The sequence below is a fragment of the Sorex araneus genome, chromosome 2, assembly GCF_027595985.1.
Source record: "Sorex araneus isolate mSorAra2 chromosome 2, mSorAra2.pri, whole genome shotgun sequence".
NCBI lineage: Eukaryota > Metazoa > Chordata > Mammalia > Eulipotyphla > Soricidae > Sorex > Sorex araneus.
In genome coordinates, this window is record NC_073303.1 from 129,125,163 (window position 1) to 129,141,161 (window position 15,999).

Below are 15,999 nucleotides of genomic sequence, written 5' to 3' on the forward strand. Positions count from 1 at the left end.
AAATATTTTTAAATTTTTCATAAATCACCGTGATAGTTAAAAAGCTTTCATGATTGAGAAAGTTTTGTAACTGTAACTCATAGTGAATCAATAAAACAGGGGAAAAAATGACAACAACAGCAACAAAAAGTAATCCTTGTGTGCAGGTGGCTGTGCATAATCGCATGCCTCACTTTGTTCTCTAGATCATCTCAGATTCTCCTGTGGCTCCCCCATTTCTGAGGTGCCCACCATCCTCTGGCTAACAGCCTGGGATGTCTTCATCTGGGTGTGCCTCAGTTTCTCCTCTCTGAAGATCTCAGAGTGTGTACGTGGAAATGTGGTCTCGGGGCAGGAAATCTGAGTGTTCTTACTCCCCAGCAGCCCATCACCGGGCGGGGTGGCCAGTCTGGGCTCTCTCCTGGCTCTCGTCCCTCCCAAACCCCAGATGCCCCCTGGAGGCCGCCCAGCACCTGGCCTGGGGAGGGGGTTCTGTTCCTACATGCCTACACCAGGGATGTGGCCGTGTGTCCAGCACACCACACACCACGCGCCCTGGAAGGAGACACTGTCCCTGCCCCTCCCCAGGCAGGCAGATGCCGAGGAGACAACAAGGGACTGGGGCGGGCACCGGGACGCGACCCTGACACCAGGGCCCTGAAGGGATGCTCAGGCACAGGCCTGGCTCTCCAGGCTCCTGCACACTCACTGGCCATGACGGTGGGGACACGGGCTGGAAGGGCCCGCAGACTCTCCTCAGATTGCCCGTCAGCTTCTCCACTTTCCTCCCTGAAATCCTGAGTCTCTCTGATAAACGCAGGGACAGCGTTGTCTCTGCCCCTGGCATCTGAATTTGATTTTGTTTTTTTTAAAATAAGCAAATATTTATCCACTTTCTATTGCCTGTGACCCAGGATGCATGTTCCAGCCCCCGCATCTCCTCAGCTGCTGTTTCCATGCTGTCTGAGCAGTGTTCTGTGGGCAGGTGGGGCATGTGGACAGAGGGAACCTGGTCTCAGGTGGGGCGTTAGAAGGTTCTGCCTTGGCCTGGGCTGGGGCTCCCCTCCCCCATGGTCTGAGCCGCCTTATCCCCAAAACATACACACATAAGTCTAGCAGGATGGTTTACACAGGAAAACCTTTATTGCTAAATGAAAACAACTAAAGCAATAGGAAAGGGGATTATACAAAGGCCACACACCATCCCCGTGCCCTGTCCCAGGGCGCTGTGGTAGGGGACCCCCGTGGCAGCAGAGTTTCCCACCCCTGATTTCTCCAAATAAAAGGGAGCCCTGGGTTCTGACCCTTCAGATTTGGTTTTTACTCTGGTTGCTCCCACATCAAGTGTTGCCCTACAGGACCTGCGTCCCATCGCTGAGTCTCACAGTCTATCCCAGGGAGGCGCCTCTACTCCCTTCTTCTCTTCTTGCCGCCATGCTCACGCTCCTCGGGGCGGCTGCTGTCCGAAGGTCTCTCGGAGCCACCGTGCTGTTTGGCTTCTCCCAGAAACTTGTCCAAGCCAAGAGGATCTTCTTCAAGCTGAACTGGTCCATCTGGACCTCCCTGCCTATGAGCTGAACCAGAAAACTCCTTATCGGGACAGATCTGTGGGTCTTTCTTCTGGCTTCGAGGTCATCACCATCCATGTCCTTGTCTGAGATTTCCCTGGGCCTGTAAATGTTGGGGGCCCTATCGTGGCCACCTCTCCATGCTTGGTCGTAAACGTTGTGTATTCCATCTTCTCCTCCTGCAAAAACCGCTGTCCATCCCCTCAGATTGGCTGAAGAGCCTCTGGTCGTACCGACCACAATCAGAAGGCCGAGGGTTGGCCACACCAAGGGCAAATGACCTCACTGATACCTCAGTTTTCATGAAGTTTAGGCCTTTTCTCAGGCGCTGCCCTGGAAAGACTGTGGTCATGCCGTCTCTCTTTCCCCTGTCCTGAGAGGATTCCATCTCTCTCGCGTGCCTTTCCATCCTTTTTCTCAACGTGGGTTTTGAGGTCAGCTCTTCTCCCCCTGGCTCTCTGCGCCATTTCTCTAATTGTCTGTTCAAGTTTCTCCTTTTCTTTCTGAGCCATCTTTCTCCCTACTCGAGCACGCATGCCCACAGCTTCATGAGCCTTCCAGTCGGCGATGTACAGCACTTCTGCCAGCTTGGCAAAGTTCTCACTGATGCGGACGGTCTGCACTCCCCCTCCAGCGGCAGCCAGGCGTTTGTCTAAGGGGATTGTGTACCCCTTCGCGTTCTTCCTGCTGGAGAGACAAGGAGGAATCCTCCCTGCTTGCTGCTCCTTCACAGTCATCTTCTGGCTGGGAGAATGCATGAGGGGCGCGGGGGGAGAAGGTGGTCCCCGAGGAATTTTCTTATTAACTTTGAATCTTGGAGGCTCTGTGGGATCTTTCTGCATTTCCAGCACAGAATAACCCTGTGTTTGTCTCCAGAGTTGAAAGCCGCCCACTGCCGGGATGGAGTGTATCAGATATACTGAGCAGGAGCCCGCTTGTCAGCCGCTCAGGGAGGCATGGTGACAGCCAGCTTCTGAGACACAAACCTCTCTAAGGCTCGTCTGCTCGTTTCAGTTATCTCTTGAAAGGCTTCTTCATCGGGTTTCTGGAGGTCTGGTTCATCTGCGTTGGTGACTTCTTTGGACATCAGGTCACTGTACTTGCTGTAAATCACCTTGTCTTTGGACTGTCCTTGTCGAGAAGTTGCATCATACTCGATTTTTCTTGCACATCCTCCTGAATGTCCAGTGCATTTGACATTTTTCCCTTCTGTCCCCTTGCCAGTGGGTATTGGGCCACGTGGATCTCTGGAAAAGCACCTCCATCTCCAAAATCCTCCAGTGAGGAGGTGTCCACCCTTTCCTGTACCCGTATGCTGGGGGTTCTCTCCGGGAGGACACCAGTGAGGCCTGTGGGGACTGTGGGATCCTGCCCTTTCCTCAGCCTCACGCTCGTCCTGAGCCTGCTGACCTGGTGCAGGTAACAAGCTGCTGAGCGCCATCTTCTCGGGCTCCTTCCAGCGCCAGCGACCTCTCCTGGGTCTCTCTTGAGCTGAAGAGCTTTCCAAGCCTCCAGTCCCTCCTGGCCACTATCTGTGTCAGTAGTGAGCATGTTCAGGGAGACGGGCCACTCTGGTTCCCCTGTGGATACTCCCCGAAGAAGACTCTCAGAAGGATGCTCTCAGAAGCATCAGAGTCTCAGAGCTCTTGGAGGGAGGTTCCCAGAGGGATGCTCTTCCATTTCTGGATATGAAAGAACTATTATGCAACCTGGAGGGTGGGTGCCAGACAGGGTGTGGTAGGACCTGGCTGGGTCATGATGTAGGGCTAGGGTGGGGCCAGCTTGGTGTCCACACCTTGTCTGTGCCTCCAGGGAATGAAAAAATGCGACTCCTGCTGTCCTGTGTCCTGGGAGAGCCTTGCATGCTTAAGGCCTGTTAGTCTCATGCCTCAGGGCTGACCTGAATATCCCAGACTCCTCTGCAGCTCCCCCTTTCTGCAGAAGTTTTGGGGGGAGAGGTGGGTGACCCAGAAGAGATGTAAGGGCCCTCAGCTCTTTCCTGGGCCCTTGTTGGCAGAGACCACCACCCCCTCAGGCTGGTTTGGGAACGCCCCTGGTGTTCTTTGTCCTGTGTCTTTTTCTGAGCCTCTGTGTGAGCAGAGGCACCCTCGGGCTGGGCACAGAGATGCTGTCCCTTAGAGGTGGGCCCTTCCCTCTGCTCAGCAGATGTGGGGTGGGGGCCCAGTGCTCTTTGGCCCCTTGCACCCAACACCGAGACCAGCTCAGCTCTGGGCACCGAGAAGTGCCAAGTTTCAGGTGCCATAGGCTTGGGCCCAGACTCAGTGCTGGATGCCCGGTTTCTAGGTCCTGGCAACGCCTAGTTGGGACCTGCCACCCTGAGCCACACCACTGGGTTCAGTTCCCAGAGGGCCCCAAACTCAGTCCTCAGAAGGGCCAGACGGCGTCAGAGCTGCTCTGCTCCTGCTCACTGTTAGGGTCTGGAGTCCATAATTTCCCCCTCCTCGAGCCCGCACAGAGTTCAGCCAGTAATGTAACACAGAAGCTGAGTTTATTAAGCCAGCTAGCTGGGGTCAAGCTTTCAGGCACACAGACCAAAGCAAGACGACGAACAAGGGGAAGCCGCAAGCTTTATTGCCAATGCTTACATCATAGCCCACGCTTACAAATTCAAACAGAACCGAAAGTGAAAATTGCAAGTTTCATAATTGAGAAGAAAACAATTTCAAATAGTACAAACAAATAGTTACAGATAGGTCATCTAGAAATGTTTTCAGAACGTTCTGGTCGCTGGCCTCCCCGCCTGTGTCTCTTCTATGGATAGCAAGTAAGCTATCTATATAGAAGCTTATTCTGAAACTATTTGCCAAGGCTGAGTTTTAGGTCAGTTGTCCTTCCCTTGCAGATGGCCACGGGGAGAAGTGGGATTTTAAGGAAAAACAAAAAGGTTCAAGTAAAACAAGATGTGAAGTAGGAACCAGGCATGATGGAGTTTTTCTTACCTGGCTCCTTATCCAACATTTCCCCCTTTTCTGTTTTAAACTGAGGATTCATCCTCAGCCACAGGGACATTAATGTATTGGTATTACTGTCTCATAACCATAATCTGTACTGTATTTATTCTGCTCTTAACAAAACCACTATCTTGTTCAGGATGCAGGGGCCCATGGTCAGGAACAAAAGCAGGAGCACCAGGGGTCCCAGGTAGGATGGGATCAGGGTAAACAACTTGACTTTCTCATTTCCCTTTCTCTTACAAGATACCTGTAGCCCATTTGTCACCATTAAATACAATTCAGGAGTACTTGAATTGGCAAGGTAGGAGGGGAACAAGCAAGGGGTTATGTACAAGCAAGCCAAGTATTGTTGCGTCCCAGTATACAACTCGTCTAGCTGACCTGTGGTATATTTGTTGGGAAGCCACTTTATAGTTTTGGTTACAATAGGCTTGGTAGGTCCCTGACCAAACACGCATCCCAGCATGGGTCATAACTGGCAACGATCAAGGTTAATTCTACCTGTCTCAATATCAGAAACTACCCAGTGCCAATACCGGAGCAGGTAAGGTACTCGCGCTACAGTTTTCACTACAAGCATACAGAAACAGAGAATAACCCATGCACTTCCCATGTTTCAAGTCACTTTCATCAGTTTTATCTTGAGGGTGTCTTCTCCCGTGGTCCATACATGCCACTGCTCGTTCTGGTCATTCTATCTCCGAGGGACAGGCAGCTTTTTGATTCCGTCTTCTTTCAAAGGAGCTGGTGTGTTCAGGATCACGATGTGAGGCTCTCTCCACCAAGGTTCGCAGGTGGCAGTCTTATGCCGCCTGATTCAAACCAGCTCCCCCAATGCATACAGGTGAGGAGTTTGCTCTGGCAGTGTGCTCCAAGCCCCCAGGGAGCTGGGCCTTGATACCTGTAAAGGCTAGTAATAACTGGAGAAGGGAGATCACATATTCTGGCCTACACTTCCTCTTTTAAGACTAAGTTGGAATAGTGGCAGCTGACCCAAAAGAATTTCAAAGGGAACAGAGTTCCTCCGTTAATGGGGTTCACACTCACAACAGGGCAATTGGGATTTTCAAGGTGGGAGGGGCTTCCTTAATCTATCTACCTACATCATATTCCCCTAGAGATTTCACCACCTTTAATCCTTAAAGGGAAAATGGTCGAAGTTCCATCTTCTGGAGCTGCTTCCTGCTGACATAGGGACTGCACGAGGGGTGAAATCTCAGGCTATCTTAGTTTTTAGTGAGCCCCACGCAATGAATTTGAAAAACAAAATCAGTTAGGCTAAGGAATGCTACTTTGAAATGACCAACCCTTGGAGGCAGAAGAATAAATCACAAATGCTCAAAGGCTCAGGGTACAAAAAACCAATTATCAATGGTATAGGAGGCACAGTTCTGAGTTACTTGCTTCTTACTGCCTTGTTCATCCTTTCAATATTTCACTATATTAGTCTAGGGGTCTGTAATTTCAACTTCCCTTTGGAAACCTCGCTCCAATGCCCATCTCCCTCTTCTGCAGGGTGTTCTGGCTTAGAGGAGATATGCTGTAACAGGCTATTAATCCCATGATGGAACAAGATTTGAGAGCTGTTATGCACTAACTAAGAACGAATACTTAGAACCAGTTTAGACGTCCACTCTCAGTTCTTTAATCAATTGAAAGGTTGGGGGAAAGCAATTGATACTTAAAAAAATTTTTTTATTAGTGAATCACTGTGAGATACAGTTACAGACTTACAAACTTTTATGCTTTTGTTTCAGTCATACAATGATCGAGTACCCATCCCTCCACCAGTGCCCATTTTCCACCACCAATTGTCCCAGCACCCCGTCCCCTCCACCCTACCCCGACTCTGTGGCAGGGCATTCCCTTTTGCTCTCTCCTTTTGGGTGTTGTGGTTTGCAGTACAGGTATTAAGAAGGCATTATGTTCGGTTTATAGTCAATTTTCAGCCCGTATCTCCCATCTCTAGCGGGCCCACCTAGCACCCTTTGCTTGGTGGTCCCTTCTCTATCTGAGCTGCCTTTTCCCCCAGCATGTGAGGCCAGCTTCCAAGCTGTGGAGTAATCGTCCTGGTACTTATCTCTACTATTCTTGGGTATTAGTCTCCCATTCTGTTACTTTACATTCCACAAATGAGTGCAATCTTTCTATGTCTGTCTCTCTCTTTCTGACTCATTTCACTTAACATGATACTTTCCCTGTTGATCCACCTATATGCAAATTTCATGACTTCATCTTTTCTAACAGCTGCATAGTATTCCACTGTGTAGATGTACCAAAGTTTCTTTAACCAGTCATCTGTTCTCGGGCACTCGGGTTTTCCCAGATTCTGGCTATTGTAAACAGTGCTGCAACGAACATATAGGGGCATATATCACTTTTAGTGTACTTTTTTGCATCTCCGGGATATATTCCCAGAAGTGGTATTGCTGGGTCAAATGGGAGCTCAATTTCTAAGTTTTTGAGAAGGGTCCATACTGTTTTCCCAGTCGGCATTCCCACCAGCAGTGAAGGAGAGTCCCTTTCTCCCCACATCCACACCAACACCCATCGCTTTTGTTCTTTTGGATGTGGGCCAGTCTCTGTGGTGTGAGATGGTATTTGATTGTTGTTTTGATCTGCATCTCCCTGATGATTAGTGATGAGGAGTATTATTCACGTGTCTTTTAGCCATTTGGATTTCTTTCTTGCGAAAGTTTCTGTTCAGTTCATCACCCCATTTTCTTGTGGGTTTGGATGTTTTATTCTTGTGAGTTCAACCAGGGCCTTGTAAATCCTTGATATCAACCCCTTATCCGATGGATATTGGGTGAATATCCTTTCACATTCTGTGGACTGTCTTTGTATTCTGGTCACTGTATCTTTTGAGGTACAGAAGCTTCTCAGTTTAAGGTAGCCCCATTTGTTTACCTCTGTTTCCACTTGCCTGGTCAGTGGCCAGTCCTCTTTGAAGATACCTGTAGCTTCAATGTCGTGGAGGGTTTTGCCGACATTCAGATTCAATGCGATCCCTATAAAGATATTCATGACATTCTTCAAGGAAGTGGACCAAACATTCCTGAAATGCATATGGAGCAACAACCCCCCAAGAATTGCTAAAGCAATTCTGGGGAAAAATAAGATGGGAGGCATCACCTTCTCCTACCTCAAACTCTACTACAAAGAGGTAATCATTAAAACTGCATGGGACTGGAACAAAGGCAGAACAGCAGACCAATGGAACAGGGTAGAATATCCTTACACACACCCTCAAGATATGATCATCTAATCTTTTATAAGGGAGCAAGAAATGTGAAGTGGAGTAAGGAAAGTCTCTTTAACAGATGGTTAAATGTTGCTTTCAGTTTCTGGATCCATTTTGCCACTCTGTGTCTCCTGATTGGTGCATTTAGACCACTGACATTGAGAGAGATCATTGTTATGGGGTTTTGTGCCATCGTTCTGTAAGGGTTTGTTGTGCTTATTGGTGTTTTCCTTCTTGTCTTAGGGAGCCCTTTTAGTCCTTCTTTTAAGTTTGGTTTTGAGTCTATGAAGTTCCTGAGCTGTTGTTTATCTATAAAATGGTGTATCGTTGAATTCAGTTTGAGTGAGAGTTTAGCTGGATAAGTGTTCTTGGTGAGGCTTTCATTTCATTGAGGTTTTTCACTATATCCCACCATTGTCTTCGGGCTTGGAGGGTTTCCTCTGATAGGTCTGCTGTAAATCTAAGGGGTGCTCCTTTGTATGTGATTTCCTTCTTTGACCTTGCTACTTGCAGTATTGGTCTCTATCCATGGCATCATTTTGACTGTGATATGCTTTGGTGTGTTTTTATTAGGGTTTCTTTAAGCTGGCACCCTTGAGGCTCCTAGGATCTGGATGCCTGCGTTCCCTATCTCTGGAACCTTTTTAGCAATGATTTCTTTAACTGTGGCTTTTTTAATTGGGGTTGCCTCCCTGTCCTTCCAGTTCTCCAATGATTCCAATGATGTTTTTGTTGGAGTCATCCCCTAGTCTCTAATTCGCCTTAGAGCTATTTTGAGGTCTTTTCTCTGTTGTTGCCTGTACGATTTCTACTGCTCATCTTCAACTTCACTGATTCTGTCTTCAGCTCTAGACATTCTACTGTTGAGGTACACACTGAGTTTTTAATTTCATGTACCGAATCCTTTCTTTGTGACATTTCTTTTTGTATCTTATTTCTGCTCTCATTTCTTTCTGTATTTTCTTGGCTATCAATTCAACTGTTTCTTTCATTTCTTCCTTTAATTTTCTGTATATTCGCTCCATTGATTTTTTTGAGTTCCTTGAATATCCTCAGCATTTCATCTCAGAATTCTTTGTCGGAGAGATCGTATTTGTGGGTAACCCCAGTTGAGGATTCGGGACTCTTTTCTTCGTCCTCTCCTTGCAGTGGAGATTAGCGCTGTTACTTCATGCTGTCGTGGCTGTATAGAGTAAAACCTTCAAGTTCACTAGCACTGTTCCCTCTTTGTGCAGGAAAGGATTCTGAATAAGCTCTTGGATGTTGGTCAACCTTCTCCCGTTCTAGAGTACGTCCTACCTCTCAGACATTATTCTGTGAGACTTATGATAGGCATCTAGTGAAGCATTGGAGGAGGTGTTCTTTTATACTGGGCTTTGTACAGTGTCTTGTGTCACTGGTTTTTGGGTGGAATTGGAATAGGCCAGTGGATTATTGTAGTATTGTGTTTGAGGCGGCCAGGACATTTTCCACAGAATTAGGTAATAAAGGTTGGGATGTGAGTTGAGAGTGCTAGGAATGGGAAATATAACTGTGGCCACACAGAAGGTCACGCCCACTTTTAGGAGGCCAGGTCCTCTAAGGTGGAGGTCACACCCCCAGCCAGTCCGGATGCTAATGCCCGGGTCTATAGCCCTGTAAAGAAGAGAGGTGGGGAGTTGGGCAGGCGCTGACTCTGGAAGTCGGGACAGGTACCCCCAGGGCTGGTCCTAAGTTGGGGGGCGCAGGGCTGGACATGGAGGGGCTGCACAAGGGGATTCACAGACTGTATAAAGAAGAGTGGTGGAAGTTGGGACTAAACTTGTATTTTAAACAATCCTTGAAAATAAAAAATACAGAGAAATGGAACAAACTTTTAGATTATCTATATTTTTCTTAGTATGAGGGTCAAATATTCCTTCTAGTTTTCTGTTTTATCTCCTACTTCTTTTCATAATTCTTGAGACAAAATCTTTCTGCCAGAATGATTTAAACTTTAAATTTCTTTTTGCCACAAATACATATTTTGTTTCCTGGATATTCCCAATTCAAAAATCATTCAAGACTTTTAGCATTTAGATATTAACATCCTAACTTCAAGACTGGTATCAGCATAATACTGTGATATGTTACCATTCTCAGCTCTCACTACCGAGGTCTCAGGGGTCTTCTGGAGGTGGGTGGGGTGGGTCAGAGCCAGGGGACAGCGGAGCCGGGGTCCAGGCACAGGGGAGATGCTGGTGTCAGTTCCCTCTGGTCTGCAGCAAAGGGACAAGCTTGTGGGCCTGGGGCAGCTCCTAGACCCTCAGAGCTGAGAGGGTGGGGGCTTGGTTGGGAACTTCAGAGCTGTTTCCCTGTCCACATCGGGGGCTAGAGGAAGGGGCCTCAGTTTCCCCTGGATGGCTGCTGGGGGCAGCTCCATCTTATCTGACTCCTCTGCATGTCCTAAAACTTGCTGCCCGTCCTGGGGCTCTAGCAGGTCAGGAAAGCTGACGCATTCCTGCGACCCTAAACTCTGCCCCAGACCTTCAGTCAAGATGAAGAGATGATGGGACAGGGGAGGGCACTAGCCTTGGACAGGGCTAACCAGGATTCCTCCCCCCCAGGGTCCGAGATCCCCTCTGGAGTGACCCCTGAGTGCAGAGGTCAGGAGCAAGCCTGAGCAGGGCCAGCTGTGGCGGGAAACCATCACCAGCAAAGCTCGAGGGGCAGTGCCGGCCTCTGTGGAACTAACGCCCTGTGCGTCTTGGGGGAGAGCCGCGAGCCTCAGTGGGAGCAGGGACTCGACCTCCCCATACACACGGGGCCTGAAGGAACAGGCATCTGGGAGCACTGGGACCCAGTTTTCCTAGAGTCCCCAAGGAGGAGCTCTGGTCAGTCCCACGGTCCTCCCTCCCAGCCGGGCATCCTTTCCTGACTCTCCATAGACCTATTTCCACGTCTGCCATGGTGACCGATATCCTCATCCTTGGGAGTATTGAAGGACCTGGGACTCCTGGGCAGACCTGCCCTCTCAGTCTGGCTTCCTTGGGGATCTCACCTGGAGGGGGTGGCATAGTGACATTGGAGGAGCAGGCCGACTAGGTGTCTCTGCCCCCTGCCCTTCTGGGTTCAGACCCCTGGGCCTCCACAGGCAGCAGCACCAAGAGGCTGGAAGCAGCCGTGGCCTTTTCCAATCTGCAGTTCCTCCCTTCCCCGGCGCCCGCGCCCCTCGAAAGCCTCACCCAGCTGTGGGCTCAGATTTCCAGTGATGTTGTCTGGGTGAGATCAAACTGTGGGCGCGTGGTGTGTGCATTTATTTCCCCAGGACCACCTCCCCAGCAGAGGGAGGGGGTGCCACAGACTGATGATAAGAGAGGCCCATGTATGAGAGCTGCTGGCAGAGTCAGAGAACGTCTGAAGGGTTCAGGTATAGGACGCACGTAGGGGTGGCTGATCACTTAGAGGTAAATGGGTAAAGCGTTTATACCGGGACAGTTCTCTTGGAATTAACTCAAGGAGAACCTCTGTCTCCTGGGTGGGAAAAATACTACACTACTTTACCCTTTTCTTAGCTACTAGTACATTGAAACATTTAAGTTTACTTAATACTGCAGCAATTTGTATGAACACAGTAAAAAGATACTGATTCCAAAACTTAGTTCTCTGTACTCCATGGGCAAGACTGCTGGGCTCCTACCGTAAACCTGATTAGCTCCTCAGGCCTAGTTTAGTCCTTCCTCACCCACGGGGTCCTGTCTCTTAAGTCATAATGGTTTGCATCAAGATCGTGCTTTTATGTTTTCTGGATTAGCTCCTCAGGCCTAGTTTAGTCCTTCCTCACCCACGGGGTCCTGTCTCTTAAGTCATAATGGTTTGCATCAAGATCGTGCTTTTATGTTTTCTGGAGTGTCCTATTTTAATGCCTGGGTAGCGTCACTGCTCACCCTGGGTCCATCCCAGTCCAAAAGCGTACCTCTGTTTGTGGGGTGTTAGGAACTATGGGAACCGATGCCTGTGTCAAGGAATTATAACGGAGGCCCAAGATCTATCTCAGAGCCAATCAACTCCCAAATACTAGCAGCACAGCATTAACAGTCTCTCTGTGCTGAAGCAAATAACCCTGCTCTGTAGTAAACTCTGAAAAGTGTATAGGGAAAAGAGAAAAGCAAGGGGAGCGCAAGTGGTCTGGAAGCAGCCTCAGGTCGTCAGGGTGGGACAGGTGCAGCTGGGGATTAATCTCACCTGTAGGCCGTGGCCATATGCCCCAGTGTCTAGCTGCTTCTTTTGGTTTCCTTTTGGGCCACACCTGGCCTTGCTCAGGGATTGAACTGACAGGACCGGGGGACCATATGGCTGCCTGGATCTGTCGGGATGTGAACACCTGTAGGTGCTCACGGCTGACTTGACCCATCTTGACCCAGCCGGACGTTCCTGAGTCCGGGGACCAAGAGGGCGGGCCAGAGAAAGGGGAGGTCAGTTCCCGGGGCTGCCTGCCCCGCACTCACTCTCTAGAGCCAGTGACAGCACCGATCGTGTTTCCTTATTTTATACCCAACCTCTTTTTCCAGCAATCGCTCATGGACAAGGCGCTGTTCCTATTTCAAAGTGACGCCTTTCCTGCTGTGTAGACAGGGAAAGGGCCCCTGGGAATGTTCTTGTGGAAATTAATAAAAATTTCTGAATCCTAGTTCTTAAGTCATCAAAGGCATGAAGACCACATTCTCTTATTTTATTTATATAAATGGAGATAAAAGCACACAACCATTGATAAAATTCAGGAATCAACTTACATTATAGCAAAATTTTAATATTAAAATCAACATATCAGTATTAAAAACAACATTAAAATAAATCAATCTATCAAACTAATTATGGGCCTCAGTTTTAAAAGCTGGGGCCAGAGCTGTCGTCGCTGACCGAGGGCGCTGTGACCGGAGGGAAAAAGGAGGCTGTGAGGTTTAATGATGTACAGTGGGGCCCTACTGTCTCTCTCCCGGTTTCCAATGAGCATCTCCAATCCTGTCTGGAAAGTGTGTCTCTGTGGGCTTCTCAGGGTAAGTCCAACCCTCACCTGGCACCTTCAAAGACGGGGTCACCCATGGGCAGGGATGGAACCATTGATGCAGGACAGGGACCAGGCCCAGGGTTAAAGTGAATTAAGGAGCAGGTACGAAGACTTCCCGGGTTCCCCGGCCGGGAGAGGCACCCATCAGTCCTTCCTGCTTCTTGGCAGACGGCCGTCCAGGGGCACCTCGCACACCGCTGCTTTCTGTTGACAGACTTGGAGCTATGGGTGCTGTCTAGGTTCCATGCTGCATGGGGACACGTGTTGTCTGACCCCCAAACAGGAGACTGGGTGTGCCCAATTTCCTGATCTCTGGATTCGAGGAAGAAAGTTTTTTTTTTTATTTTTCGATTAATAACTTCTTTATTCTGGAAATGAAAACAAAAGCATGAGATGGCTAAATTTTCTGCTCAAGTATCTCCAAATACGTTGTCATCCATTCCCTGACCTTTCCATGTGATATTTCTTGGGTTTTTATTTCTTTTGTTTTTCTGGGTTTTTCTTGTGTGTGTTTCTTTCCGGATCAATGCCATTCTCTGTTCGTGAGTTGCTGTGGTACAAGCTTTCTTGTAGAGTCGGATTTCTCCAGGGCCCGGATCCACATGTGCCACTGGCGCGCTAGAGGAAGCTGGACATCTTTGACCTCTAGAGTGCTGGACTTGAGATGCTGAGCAAGTTGGCAGGCGGCTGTCACCACACTCTCGAAAAAGTCATCAGCAATCTGCAGCAGCATCTCTCCCACACCTTTGTCTAGTTGCTCATTAGGATCCACTTCCCTTACTAAGTCTTGTCATTTCTTCCTGGTCAATACCTGATTGTTCTCATGGTTTAGTCTCCCTGCAGTCCCAGGAGTAACTGGTGGTTTTACTTCTATAGTATTATTGGCCATGGAGCCTGGTGAAGGGGTGCCTCGGTGAGGATCAGGGAGGGCCACTCAAGAACAGAGCCTTTGCCGTTCAGGTCAACCCCGACAGGCACCCTCCAAGGAAGGCTCAGAGGGATGTGCTCAGAGCGATGCTCTTCCACTTCTGGATAGGGAAGAACTTTTATGCAAGCCTGGAGGGTGGGTGCCAGACAGGGTGTGGCCGAACTTGTAGGGTCAGGAGGTAGGGTTAGGGTGTGGCCAGCTTGGTGTCCACACCCTGTCTGTGCCTCCAGGGAATGAAAAAAGGAGACTCCTGCCTTGTGTCTTGGGAGAACCTTGCACACTCCTGGACTGTTACTCTCACACCTCAAGACAGTCCTGAACCATCTCAGACTCTTATACAGCTCCCCCCTTTCTGAAGGGGAGTGAGGTAGGACAGGTGGGTGACCTCTAAGAGACCTTAGGGTCCCTCAGCTCTTCCCTGGACCCTGCCAATGGAAGACTCTTCAGCTACCCCAGGGGCCATCCTGTCTATGGGATGATTTATTTTGTCATAGATAAGAAGTAACTTGGGAGGGGTCTATGATTGGACCTCACTGGTGCCCATCACATACCCTATTGGCATCAGTAGGTGACCTGACTGGTCATCCCCCAATCCCTGTGTCCACAGGGCACAGCAATCAGTAATCACGCTGCTGCCCCTTCCCAGGAGTCAGCTGCAGAGAAGCCCTGGGCTGGCTTCAGGTGCAGAGTGATAGAGCCGTAACACTGGCTGTCTCATGGCCCGTCGGCTTCTCTTCCTTGGGTTCCAAAGATCTTGAGGGGAGTCACTGCAGCAGTGATACTAATCCAGTCTGAGGGGGGAGTCCTGAAGACTTGGTTCCCCCAAACAAGTTCATTCTAGTCTCCATCACAGATGGGGCGAACGAGTCTTCCTCTTAGCTTTGAGGAAAAGTGGTATCTGGTCCCACCCTGGGCACAGGGGCAGTGGTACAGGTGGATCCTGTCTGAGACAAGACAACACGAGACTAAGATGGTTCGAGTAGCCCTCAGGAGGGTCCCTGCTTGTGGCTGTCCCATTCTCCCCAATGAGGCCATTATTCCATTTTACGTTTTGAACTTTATTTTAAATTTTTAAAATTTTATTTGTGGTGTTCGAGTCACACCCAGAAATTCTCAGAGGTTCTCCTTGCACTGCTGGGGGACCCAGTGGGATGCCAGAGATCGAACTTGGGTCGCCTGCATGCAAGGAAGAAGGCTACCCACTCTTCTATCACTGTAGCCCCCCTTAATGAACCCTTAGTGAAAACTATATATAATCAAAGTTCAAGCATATGTCCTGGCTGGGTCAGTGGACCAAAGGGGGAATGCGGTGACCGCTGGTCATCAGGACTTTCAGATCTCTGAAGTCCCCTTGAGATCAGAAGATAGGTGGGTGAGCTGAGTCTCAGTCTCACAGTCACACACACAAAACCCAGCTGGATGGTTTAAACATAGAAAACTTTATTCCTAATTGAAAACACACGAAACCAATAGGAAACAGGATTAGCTATACACAACCTGCATCCCTCCCCATGCCACGTCCCCAGGGCTGTCTGGTAGGTGACCCTATGGCAGTACCTCAGGATCTCTGAGGGCCTTACAGAGATGGGTTCGGTCTGCACCCAAGCTGCTCTTGCCATCAGTCTGAGCACCTGTGGGGCGCAGCGCAGCGGGACCTATTTCCTCTCCTGGTTTCCAACGGGCATCACCAATCCTGTCTGGAAAGTGCGTCTCTGTGAGCTTCTCAGGGTGAGTCCAAACCTCAGCGAACACCTCCAAAGATGGGGTCACCGTTGGTACAGGACAGGGACAAGGCCAAGGGGAAGAACGCTTTAAGCAAATCCAGGAGCAACGTGGAGAATTCCTGGGTTCCCCAGCTGGGAGAGGACCTAGTGGCACCTGTCAGTCCTTCCCCCTTCTTGGCAGATGGCTGCCAAGACACCTCGTGCCCACGCTTATTTCTGTTGACAGAACTTGGAGCTCTGGGCGCTGTCATGGCTCCATGCTGCGTGGGGGGAGGTGGTGTCTGACCCCCAGGCGGGAAACTGGGTGCACCCAGAGTTCCTGACCACAGGACTCGAGGAAGAACGGTTTTGTTTTTTCCAGTTATTAGCTTCTTTATTCTCGATAAGCAAAAAAAAGTCATATTCATATCAACACGGACCTAACAAAGTATGGGGAAAAGGGGAAGGGAGAGGAAAAAAAAAACCTCTCCAAATCCTGCCAATACTGCCTCACCAGACAACACCAAAATGCCCTGTCCCATTTCAATCAGAATAATAAACAGAATTAAATCTTCT

General features: G+C 49.2%; 1 pseudogene; it reads right to left on the bottom strand.

Annotated features, from left to right (window-relative positions):
• Positions 1-1,386: 1,386 nt before the first annotated feature.
• LOC101559378 (SNW domain-containing protein 1-like) lies at positions 1,387-2,988 on the bottom strand (annotated as a pseudogene).
• Positions 2,989-15,999: the final 13,011 nt, after the last annotated feature.